At 45.2% G+C, this 19,804-nt stretch overlaps 1 protein-coding gene across 2 annotated transcripts in view; it reads left to right on the forward strand.

The window, feature by feature from the left end:
• LOC126529843 (cell adhesion molecule Dscam1-like) overlaps positions 1 to 19,804 on the forward strand; it is a 1,068,543-nt gene that overhangs the window by 602,888 nt on the left and 445,851 nt on the right. The gene's annotated exons all lie outside the window — the stretch shown is intronic.

Consider the following 19,804-nt stretch of genomic DNA (forward strand, 5'->3'; position numbering starts at 1 on the left):
AAGAATCACACGATGAGAAAGAGCGCCTGTTTCCGTCTAGTCGTTTTTTGTCCTCGTGTGAATTTCTGCGCTGATAGGTACCATGGGTTGGTTTCGTACACTGGCAAACATAGCCGTAGAAGGCCGCAAAAGGCTTTCGAGCACTTGCTCAAGGAACATTTTATAGGTAGTAAGGAACTGACACCCTTGAAATTTTGCCAGGAAATTTGGGCACACTTGTATTAAACAGTTCTTAAAGTACAATTGTACAGCTACGGAACACTTGAATAGGTAAATTTCTGCGAGGGCTGCAATTAATGCACAGGTTTCAAACAGTCTGCTGTTTCCGGGGTTTGCACGTCACCCGCAAAATACAGGTCACCCGTAAATTGGCCCTCAGATTATGCAAATGTGGAATTTCTACCTATGTTAGTCCTTTCACGCTACCAAATAAATTTTGCAAGTGTTTTATATCACGCCTCTAAAATGCAAACAAAAACACAAGGATTAGGTAAGTTTATTTAGCGTCTATTTATTCCACGCATTTAGGCATTTTCCTGCACATCACCCAAGCCCCTCCCCCAATATCCATCTAAATACAAATCCTGAATTAGGTAGTTCTCTCCACATATTGTCAAAACATGCATATAAAGTTTTCGGGTGACTCAAGTCTCACAAAGAACCTTGCTGTGAAAGGTAACTGCAATTGTTCGCTTTTCGCACGCTATGCTTGTAATGCAATGGCACGAGCGGTCGTGTTGACTGAGCGAAAGTACATGAACTGCGACGCAGACTTATGCTCGGCTGCTTCGTTTCATTTTAACGGACCATTTTTGGGTTTCGCATACTCAAGTAATATTTTGCTGGCTTTTTGGGGCTTTGAAGAAAACATTCTTTCAGATACCACGGAGGATAATCGGGAATAAGAAGGAGCAGGGAAGAAAGGAAGAAAGCAAGGCACTTAAAGGTTATTATCAAAGGGAGTGAATGGTTTATGCTGACTGCAGAAGCCAAATAAAAACGCTAGCAATACGTCCTACGTACACTGCTGGCATCGATGATGCCGTTTGATAAAGATGACAAAAATTATCGATGACAAGTTTTGGGGCGGAATTAAAGCGTGACGACGGCGAGGGTGGCACGACGACGGCAATGTGATTGTGCAATGAAGGCGATGCGGGTGACGACGACGACGACGACAGCGTGGCCAAAATGGCATAACGACAACAGAAAGACAACATCGTGAAGACGAAGGCAGGGGAATGGCTGCGCGTCTTTGCTTTGTTTTCCGTTCGGTGACTGCACGTACGACAGATGCTCCTCGGAACGTTCGCTTTATACTCGTACAAATCGCACATATAGCAGCTGTCGGTAGAAACTGAGGCGTGCCGGTGAGATGAATCGGCACATGTCGAGAAAAGATGCGCAACACACTACGGCTACGAACGTGCGGAGTAAAAGGGCACAATGCCACGGCCACGGCATCTAATGCTCCAGACGCGATGAGCGCATCCCACAACATGGTTGCGTGACAGCACGTGACTCTGCATGGGCGAGGATAAAATCCGACCGCTTAACAGCAGGAAACCGGGCAAGAAGTAAAAGAAAGCTATTCGCTTTAAAATTTTCCCGTGCTGCATATTTGCTGCATTTTATTTATAACACACGATGATGACGACGTCACAAGCGGGCTGCACACTGCCAAGCGCTTCACCGTCAGAGTCGAAACAAGCGGGCTGCATACAACCATGGAGCTGAAGCCGACCGAAATATCGAGCACTGCAAAAACAAAAAAAGGAAAGGATGGGCATAGCTTTACGGGTAGTAGATACACATAGGTCGTCTCCACCCATTTGCTGTTTACGGTAGCAAAATGTAACGACGCTAGGAAAATAAATCTCATAATTAATCAATCAATCAATCAATCAATCAATCAATCAATCTTGTTTACTTAACGTTCCCAGGAATAACTCTAAGGTGTGAGTGTCGCCGCACGCATGCATTAAAAAATTGAGAAACCAAAAACAAGCACTGCAGGGGCATATAATTAAAAAAACAATGGGTAAAAAGAACAATTGCGAAAAAAAGAGAGTGCCTACAAGAAAGCGCGAAGTAAATACAAAAGACCGAGCAGGAGAAGGGTAGTTGAACAATGTATGAAGGTATGGCACGACAAGGCAAAACTTGTAGAAAAGAAAACCATGACAATGAGTTATGAAAAATATCAAGACCACGAAAATAAACGTTATAAAGACTATATTCTGTGGACGGTTGAGTGTTGGTGTTGAGAGGCAATAACATGGAAAGGTCTACGTTCTCTGGTGATCTTCCGTGGAATACAAAACATGATGCAACTGAGAAGTTCGGTGCAGGTGAGGATAACATACTCCTGGCAACAGCAAAGCTGGCCAATCAAGAACTGATTTGCACAAACTCCCGAAGGTAAGGCACTCTTTCCTGTTACAAAGCTATCGAGGGTTGTTATTTTTGTCTTCTCGCGCACACTTTAGAGGGTGGTGCTCCTTTCAGCGTAGTTTTCTACTTAATCTGTTTCTTCGGAAATGAATTGTTAGCGCCCCTGTCTGTCCTTTCTCACTTTCCCGTCTACGCTATTTTCGTGCACTTTTTCGTTAAGATGGAAGACGTTTTCGCTGCGTGGGCCACTCGATGCATACGTTCATGCGACAATGATGATAGCGACTAACATTGTGGCTTTGCAGAATACAATAGCTCTGTGCTGAGCGCGAAATATTCGTTTTGGTGAATACTAGAAAGCCCTAGCTTGTCCATGCACACATTATTCTTTACGGAAGTGCCCGGCTACAGCAAACTTAGACGCCAATCACAAGGCCGGTAGCGATGTCTTCTGACACTTTGTCCTACAACACGTAAAACCTTTTTTTTTTTGTTACATAGGTATATTTGTCTAAGAAATACATCAAAAAGGGATTGCTTGTTGTAAATTGCATCGGTGCCGACACTTTACACCAGCAAATAAGTAGAACATACTTAGTCACTGCAATAAAAACTCTGCGTCCCCTCTAAGTAAACTCTGCGTCACTCGATGGTGCCATCAACCTGAAGAGTTTCTTTTATGGCACTTTTTATTTTCTGTTTTTCTTTTATATGATTTCTCTTCCTTTAATATGTTTTCGTCATTCATCCAGAGTATCGTAATCGCCTGTTAAGCAGGGTGCGGCCACAAGTTCAGTTGAGCATTAGTTTACTATTCCGGTTAGAAGGGCTGTCATACTTGCTGCCACTCCGTCGCGCCGCAGAAGGTGTATTAAAGTTAACTCGTGCCTTGATCCTATCGTGGTAAAAAACGCACGTGAGACGTGACCATGAACGGCGTGGACTCTGCGGCCGACGCCAGTTTCTGACTGCTTCGCATAGGTCGGCGCACTCACTCAAGAGTGCACTCACTCAAACTCACTCACACTCATTTCAAAGGCGTGAGTGCGAGTGAGTGCCAGTGAGTGTGAATGCAGGTGAGTGCGAGTGCGACTGAGCGCCAGTGAGGTGAGTGGAGGTGAGTACTAGTGTGGGTGAGTGCCAGTGAGTGTGAGTGGAGGTGAGTGCGAGGACGACTGAGCGCCAGTGAGTGTGAATGGAGGTGAGTGCGACTGTGAGTGAGCGCCAGTGAGTGTGATCGGAAGTGAGTGCAAGTGTGAGTGAGTGCTGGTAAGTGTGAGCGGAGGGGAGTGCGAGTGCCAGTGTGTGTCAGTGAGTGTGAGCATAGGTGAGTGTGTGTGCGAGCAAGTACCAGTGAGTGTGAATGGAGGTGAGTGCGAGCGAGTGCCAATGAGTGTGAGTGGAGGTGAGTGTGAACGTGACTGAATACTGTGAAAGTGAGTGGAGGTGAGTGTGAACGTGACTGAGTACTGCGAGTGTGAGTATAGGAGTGTGTGCCTGTCAGTGCGAGGGCAGGTGACTGTGCACGTGAGTGAGTGAGTGCAGGTGAGTGTGAGCGTGAGTGAGTGCTTGTGAGTGTGAGTGGATATGAGTGTGAACGTGGTGTTTGTGAAGGAGTATATTAGGGTATTTTAAGATTTTGCCTTTATGGTGTATGCATTACGCATGATTCCGCGAACTTCCCAGCTAATAATTTCTGGGGTTTTACTTTCAAAAACTACGATATGATTAAGAGGATTAAGGAATTATTCTTGGACCGCTGCTTTTTAACTTATATATAAACGATGTTGTGATCTATCCCAAGGCAAAATTTATCATATATGCAGGCGATACTAGTGTGCTTATTTCATCGGCATGTTACACTATTTAATAAACAGCGAAAACGGGTCTTTCCCGAACATATGCACATGGTCTACAGAAAATTATCTAAAATTAAATTCAATTAAGACAAAAGCCGTAATTTTTTATGCAGAAGGCACAAAGATTCCACAAAGCCACACTTTAGAGGTGAAGAAAGGGAGCATAGAAATAGTAAATGAAATTAAAGTATTAGATACATAATTCTCTAGTACGCTACACTGGTATCGACACGTAGACTGTGTAGTACAAAAGCTTAGCTGTATCACAAGAATGCTAAAGAAGAACAGATGTCGTCTACCAACATCCGTAAAAAGATTAATTTACTACTCACATGTTGCATCACACATTAATTATACACACCTTGTGTAGGGCACAACAACTGAAACTAACCTCAGGAAAATGCAATTACTAGAGAAAAAGATCGCACGTATCATTGCAAACGTGCCATATCACAGTCACAGTGAGCACCTCTTTAAACAACACAACATACCCACAATCTACTCTCTATACAACCGCTCTCTCCTTCGTATATGGCACTCAAACTCAAACTCTGAAAACAGCGTACTTAATGAGATTGCTTGTCTGCAAAAAATACAGCTGCCTATATTACCCGTCATGGAGAATATTGGTCTATACCCCCTTCAAGAACCAACTATGGCTTGCAAATGACGAAAGATAAATTACCAAGACTGCTTAAATCATTACATGACGCTGGCATTGACATCATTAACATAACACGGTAAGAATTGTCGTCACTTATCAGAACCTTCTCTTAATTAATGAATCAAGCGTAATTTATTTCACCTGTATTCACATGTGCGTCTTGTTAAATGTTCCTAATGACATAATTCTTGCTCGTCCTTTTCTTTCTCCTAATCATTCCAATGTTAATCGAGCACCATATCTTTTCACTTTTAATTACGCATCGTCAAGTGTACGCGATTTTCACTTTTATTTACGTATTGCCAATAGTATGTAATGTGGTGCTGCGTACTATCTGCATTGTTTTTATTTGTCATTATCCAATTTCTTTGTTCCCCTATAGAAAATTTTCTTGAATTGATTAATGATTGTGCTTAATATTTGTATGTAATGTTTGTTGTGTACGGTTGATTGCGCGACTCACTGCCCCCTTGTAACACGGGGGCTAAGGGCACCTCAAGCTGCTCAATCCAGCTTTTGTCTTAAGAGGAAGCTTTACCTCGGGCCCAACTCCGACGCGGCCTATTCAAATACATGTAAAAACGCAAAAACGTTTTTCTGAGATAACCCCTGGACTGATTTTAATGAAATTTGTTGCATTTGAGAGAGAAAGTTGAATTCTAGTGACTGTTCGAAGCGGAATTTTGATTTAGGGCTGGAATTTTGTTAAAAAGATTTTCAAAAATTCAGAAGTTTCAAAAAAATAGAAGCACGAAGTTTACAAACTAATAGCTCTGCATCAAAACCAGATATCGCGATTCTGCAAACGTCATCCATTAGACCATTCAAAGCGGACAAATTTGATATGTCATTTTACATCTTACGTGAATTTGTTACGTTATTTACGAGGGTTTCGCAAAAGTTGTAATAACACATTGACACATTTTTGAGGTTCATGTGTAACATATCAATTTTGTCCGCTTTAGATGTGCTATCAGATACAATTCACAGAATTGCTATATCAATTTTTTCTTGCTGGGTTACGGAGTTGTAAACTTGATAGTTTCGTTTTCTGAAATTTCGCGAATTTTGCCAAATTTTTATAAAAATTTCACGACCTAAATAAAAAATTCGAAACCAACAGTCACTAGATTTTAAGCTTTTCTTTTAAATGCAGCAAACCCCCTCCAATTTGGTGCAGTGGTTGCCGAGAAAAACGAATTCCCCTTTTACATGTATTTAGATAGGAGCACCCGAGCTAAAGCTTAACGTAACGCCCGCGCGCGCACACGCTACGTCACGTCGGCGAAAACGACCCCTTTATAGTAGGGCGCACCGACGCAGCCAACGTAACCGGCGGCTTCCGACGCGCCCCGACGGGCCCGGCGCCGGTATGGCTCCTGAGCCATTCGCGCGTTGGAGTCGGCGTACTCTCGCACCACAATGCATTGCGCGCGAAGAAAACGGCGCCAACACTACTCCGCAGGCGGCTTTTGCGTACGGCGCGCGACTTGGCGAACGTTCTGCGCATGCTCCGAAGATAGTAGCCGACGGCGCGCGCGTTGAAGTATAGAGGGCATGTGATCTCGGCTGACGCAGCGCAACCGACGCAGCGTGACTGACCGCGAACGACGCTCGCCCGCGCGCCGATACCGTCGGACTATAAACGTGTCTTTAGCCCCCGCCATTGTATTTTAGCAACAGAAAAAATAAAGAAGAATAAAGAAGGAAGGCACGCCGCAGTGGCGGACTCCCGTTTAACTTAGAACACCTGGGATTCTGGCTTTCCGCCCCCATTGAAATGTGGCCGCCGCGGCCGGAGATCGAACCCGTGACCTCGAGCTTAGCAGTGCTACTTTTCAAATATAATGACGCTTGGCAGAAGCAAAGAACAGTCTCAAACGACAGCACAAGCACAAAGGCCAACAGATTCTATTATGCTCAGTACGACGTGCCTAGGTAGTGTGAATTCTAGGATTACAGGTATTTTGGGCTGTTCACCATGTTTGTGATATATCCGCCCGAAACTGCTTTTGCAGCAAAGTCAAATAAAATCTGCAAAATTTTCGACTTAAACAGTTTCTTCAGGACTGAAAAAACTAAGCGTAGAGACGAATCTCCTCATCCCAAAGGCCTTGCGGGCTTCCACTCGCCCTCGCAGTTGCGGCGCTCGGGAGGCGTAGAGCAACTTTCATAGAGTTACGCGAGATGAGACAATAAATAAGAAGTTCTGCTGTTTGCGCATGTGTTGTTATCGTATACTATATTGTGTAATACTTGAGAAACAATGAGAGAGCGCTGTTAACCTGCCCGAAGCAAATGATTTTAGTGCATTTCGGCAGAATATCTGCGTTTCTTCGTTTTTCCTTCTTTTGTCGCGTTGTATACGTTGTCTGCTGCTAGTAGGAAGTGATTTGAAGCCAGGTCACTTTCCCCAGCCCTGCGAAACTTGCACGTGCCGCATTGCAGTAGTGTATAATTTTTTCGTGTTCTCAGCATTTATTGTGCAAATGACTCTTCCGCTGAATACTCATTGTTAGGCGGGCCATGGATGGAAAAATATTTCCTTTCCTGCAGCGAAAAGAGCGCGGATTGAATACGCTCAAGCAGGCAAGCGGAAGTCGCGTAGCCTTTATTTATTCCTTTAGGAATACTACCGAACTCACAAGAGATCATTGCAGGGAGGGCATACATATAGATACAAAAGAAGCACAAGCAAGTAATTTATACAACTGAAAGCACTAAAGCACTAGCAGAATTAATACATGAAATTATTAGTAGCAGTAGGCTTGGTACGACTAAAAATCGAAATCACGAAAAATACAATCACAGGATGCGATCAGATTATTCAACCAAAATCGCGGTACAGGTCATTTTAAAAAATAAACAAATGTTCACAGAGACTGTTCAGCATGGACATTAATTTCCACAGAAGGTAATGTTACGCTTAGCTCGTGTGGCAACTGTGCGAGTGCAAAGCGCAGGGACATTCAAAATCAGGCATGGGGAGACCTTTGCAGACGGCGCCAAAGCACCGGGAAGCGATGTAGGCGCCGACTAGTCGCAGATACACGGATGTTGTAAGTCATGTGAGCCGTGTGTGTACCAGCGGCGCGTATACGCTTCTTTCGGACGCTCACCCCCTCTCCCAGACTGCCGACGCGACAAGTGCGCGCCGGGTGCTTGCAGGTGCGCGCATGAGGCGGTTATGCCCATCCATGGTCCGATCATGCGACGTGTTCCTGATTGGACCAAACCGTGCTAGGGTGACCTGGAATACTGGAAGGGTGAAGCGCCGCCGCGCTGCTTTGCCGCACCCGCGGGCTTTCTCCGCTGTGGAAGCTGCGCCAATGTGGCGGCCGTCTGATATGCGCTTGATATTTGGTCGCTATTAGCCAACATTGCGATAGTTAAGCTCCTGTAATACACTACGTCACTGCAAGATCATACTGCAGCGAGCCGCCACACAGAGAACGCGTTTGTGTTCTGTAAATACGAGGATTTTGTATATGTCCTTCTATGCTTGCAGGTTTGTCACCGCAATAGTCCGCACTTACGGGGCAGTTTCTGGCACACATTCGGCACGCACATCATTGTGAGCGGAGGTATTTAGTTAAGTGTAAAACGACGTACATAAACGGGCTGCAAAATAGAATGAGAAGATATAAACGGTTTGCTCATGCTAACAATATCCGCCTTTCATTTACTTTCATTTATTTCATGCGTAGGCGGTTCAGCGGTGGCGTAGAGATAGAGCATCCTCCTCACGTGCAAGAGGACCGTGGTTTGAATCCCGGTACCGCGCAATTTTCCACCGGATTTTTAAAAAAATCCCCGTGTTGATAAACCTGCATAAACAGGCCTGGAGTGTGGCCTCATTGCGGTGACCAGAACCGGTAAAGCACTCCCTCACCAGAGCAGGATTGGCCACCTGGTCCAGTACATGGCCACAACATCCTATATCTATACAACAATCAAACCCCGACCCTCAGTCCCCAGCAGCTGCGAAGCAACTGACCACGGTGGCGGTCAAACCTGTGACGCAGCAGAGGGTGCTAAGAATCCCTGGATCCGGACTGGCTGCCATTGGGAGCTGAACCTGGCAACGCTTAACGCTATAACGTTATCTAGGGAGGCGAGTCTGGAAGTGCTATTGGGGGAATTAGCGATCAGTTAATGGAATACGATAATGGAGGAGAGAGTAGTCTAGAGGAATTTCAAATCCCACACGTAACGCCGGAAGAAGTAAAGAAAGCCTTGGGAGCTATGCAAAGGGGGAAGGCAGCTGGGGAGGATCAGGTAACAGCGGATTTGTTGAAGGATGGTGGGCAGATTGTTCTAGAAAAACTGGCAACCCTGTATACGCATTACCTCATGACTTCGAGCGTACCGCAATCTTGGAAAAACGCTAAGATAATCCTAATCCATAAGAAAGGGGATGCCAGAGACTTGAAAAATTATAGACCGATCACCTTACTGTCCATTGCCTACAAAGTATTTACTAAGGTAATCGCAAATACAATCAGGAACACCTTAGACTTCTGTCAACCAAGGGACCAGGAAGGATTTCGTAAAGGTTACTCAACAATAGACCATATTCACACTATGAATCAGGCGATAGAGAAATGTGCGGAATATAACCAACCCTTATATATAGCTTTCATTGATTACGAGAAAGCGTTTGATTCAGTCGAAACCTCAGCAGTCATGGAGCGAATGAGGAATCAGGGTGTAGACGAGCCGTATGTAAAAATACTGAAAGATATCTATAGCGGCTCCACAGCCACCGTAGTCCTCCATAAAGAAAGCAACAAAATCCCAATAAAGAAAGGCGTCAGGCAGGGTGATACGATCTCTCCAATGATATTCACAGCGTGTTTACAGGAGGTATTCAGAGACCTGGATAGGGAAGAATTGGGGATAAAAGGTAATGGAGAATACCTTAGTAACTTGCGATTCGCTGATGATATTGCCTTGCTTAGTAACTCAGGGGACCAATTGCATTGCATGCTCACTGACCTGGAGAGGCAAAGCCGAAAGGTGGGTCTAAAAATTAATCTGCTGAAAACTAATGTTTAACAGTCTCGAAAGAGAACATCAGTTTACGATAGGTAGTGAGTCACTTGAAGTGGTAAGGGAATATATCTACTTAGCACAGGTAGTGAGTGCAGATCTGGATCATGAGACGGAAATAATGAGAAGAATAAGAATGGGCTGGGGTGCGTTTGGCAGGCATTCTCAGATCATGAACAGCAGGTTGCCATTATCCCTCAAGAGAAAAGTATATAACAGCTGTGTCTTACCAGTACTCACGTACGGGGCAGAAACCTGGATGCTTACGAAAAGGGTTCCACTTAAATTGAGGACGACGCAACGAGCTATGGAAAGAAGAATGATAGATGTAACGTTAAGGGATAGGAAAAGAGCAGATTGGGTGAGGGAACATACGAGAGTTAATGATATCTTAGTTGAAATCAAGAAAAAGAAATGGGCATGGGCAGGACATGTAATGAGGAGGGAAGATAACCGATGGTTGTTAAGGGTTACGGACTGGATTCCAAGGGAAGGGAAGCGTAGCAGAGGGCGGCAGAAAGTTAGGTGGGTGGATGAGATTAAGAAGTTTGCAGGGACAACATGGCCACAATTAGCACATGACCGGGATAGTTGGAGAAGTATGGGAGAGGCCTTTGCCCTGCAGTGGGCGTAGCCAGGCTGATGATGATGATGATTTCATGCGTTGGATTTGCTCTACAAGACTGCAAGACTACAAGACGCTAAGCTGTTTCCTTCTTAACATGAATGGAAATTTAGCGTGTTTAGCATACTCGCTTGTTCGTGCATAGCAATTATAATTGTTGATCAATTAATGCGTAATTGTAATTACATAATGGAAAGAGAACTTATGAAGACGTAAACTTTTTTTTTGCATTGCATCATGGGTGGTAGTTTAATGGAAACGCACATAACCTCGTCATGCACAATAATGCTTGCTAGTTTACGTAACAATCATACATTAGGCAACAAATCCCACTGGCGGGCCATTTGGATATGATTGCATGAAGCAACTTGCATGTTGATGATTCATGAGAGGGCTCAGGGATGATATAATAAGGCTGTTGTAACAGCTAAAATTTCACTTAATAAAGGCGGAAACGTCTTGGCCAGTAATAGTTATATATTCGTTTCAATGTAGAAAGAATGGTGTATAAAGGAAAATTTCCTAAAAAGAGGACAGGCCGAACAAATGTAGATGACGCAGATGTAAGATTCACTGCTTCTGGTGGGTTGACCGGATGTCTCCGCGTCTCATCAACTCCAGACCTTGCTCCTTTATCTCTTCTCATTGAATTATCGTACGTAAAGCCCTGCAGCTATTTTGTCATATGGCGTAATCTTAGTTATGTCGCTTCCGCATTACATCATCACTTCCAGTCCCCTAACCTTTCTCGCTTCTCATATACGGCGTAATGTCGTCCCCACATTGCATCATTGCTCCCGATGTTTCTTTACTTTCTTCTCTTCGCTCATTCTGCAGTTACGCGCCTACCCCGCAATGCTGGTCATTGCATCGTTGCATCAATTCAGAGCCAGTGATGATTTCAAGATGATGCAGGTGGTGCAAAGCCAGAATATGTGGCTTGATCGAAAGGCTGATCGAAGAAGGCAACCAGTCCGGTGCAATTTTTTACATTTGCGTCTATGTCACAAGGAATTTTGTTCTGAAAACTAAGTGTGAACACTGTCGCGATATTGTACTAACCAAGAAAGAATATGTTAGCCAGCTGAGCGCAACTGATTACACACGTCTAGCTGTGGGGCAGGGGAGGCTTGCTGTACCCGTCTGGCCGTCTCTTTAGATTTATCAGTGGCTTTGGGAACTTTTTCACAAGGTGTTTCAGTACTCGGGAGCTTCATCACGGAAGCGTGATGCATGGATGTTATTGAACGCATCAGAAAAAAGCGGGTAGCTGCGGTCGGGTGCCCCATTCACAGCACTCACTTGCCGCTGATATTATTGCTTTCTGTGTAACTACTCGTCTCCATTTTTTTGCAAAGTCTTTGAAACGCGCTAACACTGATCACCATGAATCTTCAAAATATCTGTAGTTAAGCTGCTGGACGTGAGGCTGGATTATTTGAATCTATTTTAAACGTTCTCATCTATTGCACCCTTTGTGGTGAAGCAATCTCAGCTCCTCGGATGAATATTTTTTATTGATGTACAGTGATCCCATGTAGAAAGACACAAAGGCGATGCATGATTGGCCCCCGCATACTCCGAAACGTCCACTCTGTAGCTGTATATAATAAATATTTGTTGTCTCATGCTGTATTTTTGTCAGGCACGGAACATTGGAGACCTCTATATTTGTTGATTATATTTATTTATATAGAGCAGGTTTGTGTTCCTGAAGATTTTCTAAGGTATTTTAAATACCACTTTTGCGTTTGTGCAATGCTCGACCTATTTTCGATTCGGCAGTTAATTTATACAGCAAAAATGCTGGTATACCTCTAATTTAATTTTAACTGGATATCTTTAAAGTCTCCTTCTGTGGGACACGTTTCGTGTAAAACCTAGTGGAATAAAGTTTACCTGGCATTGCTTTTATTTCTAATGTCTACATTTAATACAGGCTTCGTCCTAGCACGGCGAAGCTCGTTGCTGCACGCTATCTCGGAAGCGAGATAAGCTAACATGATTACGCCGTTACGGCTGTCCGTACTCTTTATCTCGTTTCTTTTAATTAAGTTCCCTTTCGATGCTCTTTGGTTAATAAAGTACGAGTCATGGCTAAGAAATTGTCGAATGAGGACAATTGGATATGGCTGTAAACTACTGGCAACCATGACTGGAAAGCTCGTAGTGCTGAGCGAAGCCGTAACTGGTCGTATGTACTGCAGTTGACTGCGCGAGCAATTTAGGTTTCTTTTCGTTACTCTTAATAATTGCATGCATCACTTTTTTTGCCCACTAACCCATGCGAATGCCTTGGTTTTGTTTCTCTCCTTGTGCGTGCGACTTCACTTTGCGCGTTTCTAGGCACGTACAGCTCCCACATTACCGTGTCCGAACTCGAGCACCAGAACTATAGGCCGCGCTTATGCCATTCGGCACATAATTTTTCCATTATCTTGCTGCTCCAGCACTAAGACAACGCTTAAAGATGGGTAAGTTTCATGCCGTACCGCACGATTAAAGTTAAATAGCGCCTCCAAGTGTCTTGAGTAGAAACTGAACGCAAGAAAACTACAGCGCGTATCAGACGCCCCTGGCTTTACACTTGCTTCCCGAGCTCAGAAAGCCCACTGGTCCCATAACCCCTGGATAAAAAAAGTAACGACTTCCTCTGAACTTTGCCGCTTTCTCTCTCGCCTGCTACGCCTCCGGAGAGTCGACCCTCCTGTTGGTCGAAGCGCCGTGGTCAAGTGCTAGCGCACGCTTTCTTGGTCCGTGGCAGACGCCGGCGCCATCCCCGGGTATCGAAATCGCGCTTCGGGTGGTTTCTGGCGACGGAGTTTTGGTGGGCAGCGTTTCGCTAGTGCTGGCGCGGTTTACGTATTGCGGCGTTGCAAGAGGGCTAGGCTGGTGGCTTCGACCAATGGGGTCCCAGACTAGGGACTCCACCTAGTATGTAGGGCTCCTGCGCGAGTCCACGCCTCTCTTTCTTAATAAATGCTTTCCACCACCACCAGCCTATGTTGTCCTTATGGGTGCAACACTCGAGGAGACTAGGAGAAATACTTTCCGTTATTCCATCCGCGAGAAGCAACGTGGCTCGCTGGAAGACATGGCTGCACAGGACCGGCCGGGCAAACTGTGAAAATGCGCGGGAGCCGCGCCTTTCTGGGCGAACTGGCCGTTTATCGGAAGTCACTCGTATTTTCTCGGACGATTTAGTGAGAAGCGAGAGCGTCTGCAGCCTATCTTCGCACTAACTGACGTTCGGCGTGGTTGTAGTTGTAAACGTTCACTCGCTGTACGAAAGCCGTGCTTCATGGGGTCTGAGCCTCGCCGTTCACACTTCTAGTTTGGCAGGCTTTATTGTGATGTTGCGCACATTGCTTGGCGCACTCGTTTCGTTCTAGTTGAAACCTTTGCTGGGCTCAGACACGAAAGTTGCGCTTCATAAGTTAGTTCGTCCCGCCTTTCAGTGACGCGTATTGCATACTGATGTGACGCGCATTGCTGGACGTACTTCTTGTTTTTTGTTTGAGTTGGACTCCGCTGACGAGCTCGAGACTAAAACAGCGGTTCTCATTGTTTGAACCCCCGCTGTTAATGCTACTCGCGGTGCAGGTCTAGTTTTTATGTAGCGCACATTAGTACAGGTATATGTATTTGCGGGATTGTTCACAGACACCCGCTAAACACAGCCGAAATTAGATTGGGTCCAAAGATTTCGTGCAAATCTAAGTTGGTTGAAACATCTTTATCGCGGATAGGTCGGGTAAAAGAAACCTGTAATGAACGGGCGCGCAATGACCCAGACCATTTTCAACGTTCGACGTAGATAAAATTGTTCTGGCTACGAACACGGCTGGCTGGCATATCAGCAGTTCTTATTTTCGAGATTATTTGTGACATGTTACGGCGCATATTCTCTTCCATGCCTTGTATCATTTATAAATAATTGTGCCATACCAAATCTTAGCTTATTCATCTTAGGATTACTTCACCGGAGACCAATCTAAAAGCCAAATCCTTCGGAATTACGGCATCAAAAAAATAAGGCCCGTTGCATTACCAAGCTTTATTATAGTACGAGCAAACGCGCTTTTGACAGAATATATTATTGAAGTGCACACTGTAAGATTTGGCGGACGGTCCTACCGCTGTCGACCAGATGTAGGAGTCGTCGGACTATCTCGCCGCTGCCACCATTTGAAGGAGATGAAGGTCGTAGACAGGAACTCGGTGAACAGGATTTATTTACATATTAACAGTTTAAGCAGGATACATTGGCAGACTAGCGCGACTCCCATATGGAGCCCGCAAAACTAACATACAGCAAACAGTTTACGAGCACACAGCTCACTAGTACATTTCTAGTATGACAGAGCACTCAGCTCCCGACAACGATCACAACACGAGCACTCCCTAGCAGCCGGCAAACGCTGCTTATAAGCTCTCCGCTTGACGTCATAGTTCGACGTCATCGTTCGGACGAGGACGGAGCAGGAATGGAGGGTGAGGTGTGCCGGCTTGGAGGATGAGGTGTGCCGACTTGGAGGATGGGGTATGTCGGAGCAGGAATGGTCGGGAAGGTTCGTCCAAGCATTGTAAACTTGTCGCCGCGCCGCACTATCGTTTATCGCCCAAACACACGCAAACACACAGGTGCGAAACCATACACACAAAGGCTCCGGAGTCGACGACCGAGGGCTTCGTAGAACTGCTCCGTCTGGTGTGGCGCGGCGGAGTGCCACATGCCTGAGCTGACCGCGCGCCACGTGGCTGCCGGTCATCCGCAGTTCTCGGTACTGCCCAGCTTTCAGTGCCGACGTCAGAGGGCCTCGTAGAACTGCTTTGTCCCGGGTGGTGCGGCCAAGTGCCAATTTCCGGAGTTGAACACGCGCCTCGTGGCTGTCGGCTCTTCGCACTTCTCCGAACTGGTGGGCTTGGAACACGTGCAGCGGGCTGAAAGCTGGCACGTTGCCACCCCGTATGGCCATTCTTAACAACACCACCATCGGTTCATATAAAGCCTAGACCCCACGTCCGTGTTTAAAAAAAAATAAAAGGTAAATATCCACATACAAAGCGCAACGTTGTTGGCGTTGAAGTTCAAATGAAGCTGATCAGAAAGCGCGGTTCAGGAAAAAAAAAACGCCTCGTTAGCTCGCTTGCGCACACCACCTCCACCGTTGACACCAGAATCGAAGTGATCGCAGTGGACGGAGCTTCGATAAAGCAGTGCAACGCAGATACTGGCAGTTATTGGAGTAACTCATTTGTGAACCTCTCCTGTCATAAGCACGCAACCAAATCCTTCAGGCGCGCAGTGCGCTGCGCGCCAATGAAGCGGATATTGGGAGCGTCTGCTAGCTGTACCAAGTCGAGGTGCCGTCACTGTCGGCGCCCGGAACGAGCCGAGAGAAGGAGCGCCGGCATAGGAGGAAGAGAGAGGAGATGTCCTTACCTTTAAATGTGTTAATTTGTATTTACTTACATTTAATAGCTTTAATGTGTCCTAAAACCCCTTGATAACTTGAAAGTAGCGACACTCTCCTTCTCGCGGCACTTTCCCCTCGATTCTCCTCGCCCGCCGGCTGCGAACGGCACGCTTTTTCTCCTGGGCTCCCACGGACGGGCCGCAGGATTCTATGGACGCGTGTCATTTTGGGCCAGTTGCGCGCCCCAGTGGTGTTGAAAATTTCGAGAAATGCTCACAACAGCATCGATAATGTTGAAGGCAACGTTTACGAAGTGGTTGGTATTTTCTTAAAGCCGTATGAATGGGGAATACTGATGCAAAAGGAGCTTTGAAGCGATTTCTATACTCTATACAATTTTCCAGCCAGATTATGAGATGCTTTACTTTTTGCGTCTGACTTGGTATTGCTTGTGGCACATGCCTTTGCGTGGGGCTTATTAAGCAAAAGCTTTATATCTGTGTCAAGGTCGCGTTGTGAGCTACAGGAAATATCACGTGTCCGAAGGAAGGCAGGAAGCGAGCCAAAGCATGTGTAGCCGTGTATAAGAGGTGCTTACTGGCTCGCAAAGTTAAGTAATGATGGATTAGTTGTTGGAGTAAGGTGTATTAACGAGGATTAAGGCGCAATAAAGAATTTAGGTGGATTAAAGTCGATGAAGGTTGATTAGGGTGAATGAAGTGGATTAAGGGGCATTAGGGAGGAATATGGTTGATTATGGTGTTTTAGAGTGAATGAAGGATTATGGTGGATGAAGGAGGATAAAGGTGAATTAAAGAGGACTAGGGTGGAATAAGGTCGGTGAAGGTGGATTAGAGTGGATGAAGGCTGATTAATGTGCATTTAGGAGGACTATGGTGGGCTAAGATGGGTTAAAGTAAATAAAGCAGGATTAGGGTGGATTAAAGTGAATGAAGGAAGATTAGGGTGGATTAAGGAGAATTACGGCGCATTAAGGAGATAAGGGTGGAGTAAGGTCGATCAAGGTGGATTATGATGAATTAGGATGGATTAATGTACATTAAGGAGGCTTAAGGCCGATTAAAGCACGCGAATGATTAGTATGGATTAAGGTTAAATACAGTAGGCTTTACAACCCTAATCCCCCTGAATCCACCGTAATCTATCACCACCCTAATTCATCCAAGTCTATCTAATCCACTCTAATTAAGGTGCATGACCGAGGGGTCATGCACTTTAATTCTCCTTAATGCACTCTAATCCACCTTTATCCACCCTAATCGCTCCTAATACTCCTTTATCAACCCTAATTCACCTTAATGCTCCTTCATCCACCTTAATCCTCTTTCATACACCTTAATCATTCATGCACCTTAATCCTGCTTCATACACCCATAATCTACTTTATTACACTCTAACCCACTTCCACCAAACCTAATCCACCCTAATCCATTCTCATCGGTCTTAATCCTCCTTTATCAAACCTAATTTATTTTAACCTACCCTAATCGACCTTAATCCTCCTTCACCCTCCTTAAACCTTCCTAATCGTTGTTCATGTACCCTAATCCACCATAATCGGCCTTATTACTCCTTCATCAATCCTAATTCACCTTCACCCGCCTTAATACACTATAATCCTTCCTAATCCACCCTAATTAAATCACTAATGTGTCATTAATTAACTTGGCTAATCATTCTCTTATACAGTGGTGGACATGCTTTTCGTCGCCTTTGGCCTTGCTTGGATCCCGTAATATTTTCTGTCCACAACGCGAGCTTTAAACATACAGATCTAAAGGCCTCAAAGCTTTTAAAAACGCACTGTGGACTAACTAGCGCTCATCACCTGCATTACTACGGGTATACTTGCCACAAATTTTTTCAGGGCTTGCATTCCCTGTAGCTAACTGACGCACAAATCGACGTAAGCTAGAAATGATAGCTCCTCTACAAGCCGCTATTTCATTTTTCAGTAAAACAGGCAACGGGTCCTAACAATCGGGAAAAGTTTGATCGAGAGGCTGTATCTTCGCATATAATTGTTCACAGCGGAAAGCGGAATCCATAGTGCTGCGTTTCCTACTGAATAATAACAGTTGGCGACATGCGAGGTGATGGAGCCGCCGCGGAATATAAAGCATACTTAGGACAACCGCATTTTTATGAAACGTACAAATTGCCGCAACAGAAGCGCGGGTGAGCAGGCCGGAAGAATGAAAAAAAATGCAGCATCACAGGACGCTTTGCTACGAGCAATAAGAAAGACGCCTTACCTCGCAAACAACACCGTTCTTTGTCGGAACAAAGTTCTTTCGGCCAATGTTATGCAGCCACTGCTTCCTGCGCAAGCCGTCACGCTTTCCTTGTGGTATCATAAAAACGGCATAACCATCTTCAGGCTTTTTGCTGCAGTTGTATGCGCAATATCACGGCATAGCGCTAGCACATAGAGAAGGAAACACAGCGTACGACATATGCTCATCATCATCATCATCAGCCTAGTTACGCCCACTGCAGGGCAAAGGCCTCTCCCATACTTCTCCAACTACCCCGGTCATGTACTAATTGTGGCCATGTTGTCCCTGCAAACGCCTTAATGTCATCCGCCCACTTAACTTTCTGCCGCCCCCTACTACGCTTTCCTTCCCTTGGAATCCAGTCCGTAACCCTTAATGACCATCGGTTATCTACCCTCCTCATTACATGTCCGGCCCATGCCCATTTCTTTTTCTTGATTTCAACTAAGATGTCATTTACCCGCGTTTGTTCCCTCACCCAATCTGCTCTTTTCTTATCCCTTAACGTTACACCTATCATTCTTCTTTCCATGGCTCGTTGCGCCGTCCTCAATTTCAGCAGAACCCTTTTCGTAAGCCTCCAGGTTTCTGCCCCGTAGGTGAGTACTGGTAAGACACAGATGTTATACACTTTCCTCTTGAGGGATAGTGGCAACCTGCTGTTCATGATTTGAGAATGCCTTCCAAACGCACCCCAGCCCATTCTTATTCTTCTGGTTATTTCAGTCTCATGATCCGGATCCGTGGTCACTACCTGCCCTAAGTAGATGTATTCCCTTACCACTTCCAGTGCCTCGCTACCTATCGTAAACTGCCGTTCTCTTCCGAGACTGTTAAACATTACTTTAGTTTTCTGTAGATTAATTTTCAGACCCACCCTTCTGCTTTGCCTCTCCAGGTCAGTGAGCATGCATTGCAATTGGTCTCCTGAGTTACTAAGCAAGGCAATATCATCAGCGAATCGCAAGTTGCTAAGGTATTCTCCATCAACTTTTATCCCCAATTCTTCCCACTCCAGGTCTCTGAATACCTCCTGTAAACACGCTGTGAATAGCATTGGAGATATCGTATTTCCCTGTCTGACGCCTTTCTTTATTGGGATTTTGTTGCTTTCTTTGTGGAGGATTACGGTGGCTGTGGAACCGCTATATATAGCTTCCAGTATCTTTACATATGGCTCATCTACACCCTGATTCCGTAGTGCCTCCATGACTGCTGAGGTTTCGACAGAATCAAACGCTTTTTCGTAATCAATGAAGGCTATATATAAGGGTTGGTTATATTCCGCACATTTCTCTATCACCTGATTGATAGTGTGAATATGATCTATTGTTGAGTAGCCTTTACGGAATCCTGCCTGGTCCTTTGGTTGACAGAAGTCTAAGGTATTCCTGATTCTATTTGCGATTACCTTAGTAAATACTTTGTAGGCAACGGACAGTAAGCTGATCGGTCTATAATTTTTCAAGTCTTTGGCGTCCCCTTTCTTA

Source organism: Dermacentor andersoni, chromosome 5 (assembly GCF_023375885.2).
Source record: "Dermacentor andersoni chromosome 5, qqDerAnde1_hic_scaffold, whole genome shotgun sequence".
Lineage (NCBI taxonomy): Eukaryota > Metazoa > Arthropoda > Arachnida > Ixodida > Ixodidae > Dermacentor > Dermacentor andersoni.